This window comes from Frankliniella occidentalis, unplaced genomic scaffold, assembly GCF_000697945.3.
Source record: "Frankliniella occidentalis isolate FOCC.00 unplaced genomic scaffold, Focc_3.1 Scaffold1096, whole genome shotgun sequence".
NCBI classification, from domain to species: Eukaryota; Metazoa; Arthropoda; class Insecta; order Thysanoptera; family Thripidae; genus Frankliniella; species Frankliniella occidentalis.
Genome location: NW_026268202.1, coordinates 3458 through 4191, shown reverse-complemented (window position 1 = coordinate 4191; position 734 = coordinate 3458).

The window sequence follows — 734 nt, the reverse complement described above, 5'->3', positions numbered from 1 at the left end:
TGAGCTGAAATTGCTGAAAATTGGACTAAAGCGACGATGGATGTCACACTGGAAGCAATTATCTGAATGATGGAAAAACAGGTTAAAACACTGTTTTTTTTTGGGGGGGGGGGGCAGACCTATGCGACAATAGTTTGGCAACAGCGCAAATTGTTCTTGAAAATGTAATCTACACATGTTTTTGAACGAGGTTTCGTGAAATAAGTATTGTGTATTAAGTATTGTGTCGGTAGTGACACAAAAAGCGGTAGGTGTAACTGAGTATGCGCAACAGTGTTGCGGGATTGCATACCTGCCAAGGCTGCAGGGGCCATGTCGCCTTACGGGCTAACTGAGTATGCAAACCCGCAATACTGCGATTCTCAGTTACACCCGGTACATATCGATATGCGGCGTCGAAACGAAATCGCCATTCCTGTCGATGTAGTAAGTTTCCCAAAGATATTGTTGATGAGAAGCTAATTTTATTGACAGTCACTCTAAATACTGCAAATCTTACAGAGAAAATCCGACTTGCGCTGTTGCCACGTTACATACGCAAAGGTCTTTTTATAATCTGCATTGGGTTGGGCAACTATTTTACTCACTCTATTCATAGAACTCAAATCAAAGTAAAAGAGATCAAAAGCACCGAATCGAATGTCCTGTACTCGTATCTGGTGGATAAACCACTGAATCTGTAAACTCACGAGAAACAGATTAAAACATAGGTCTTGCAAGTGGTATGACCAGGT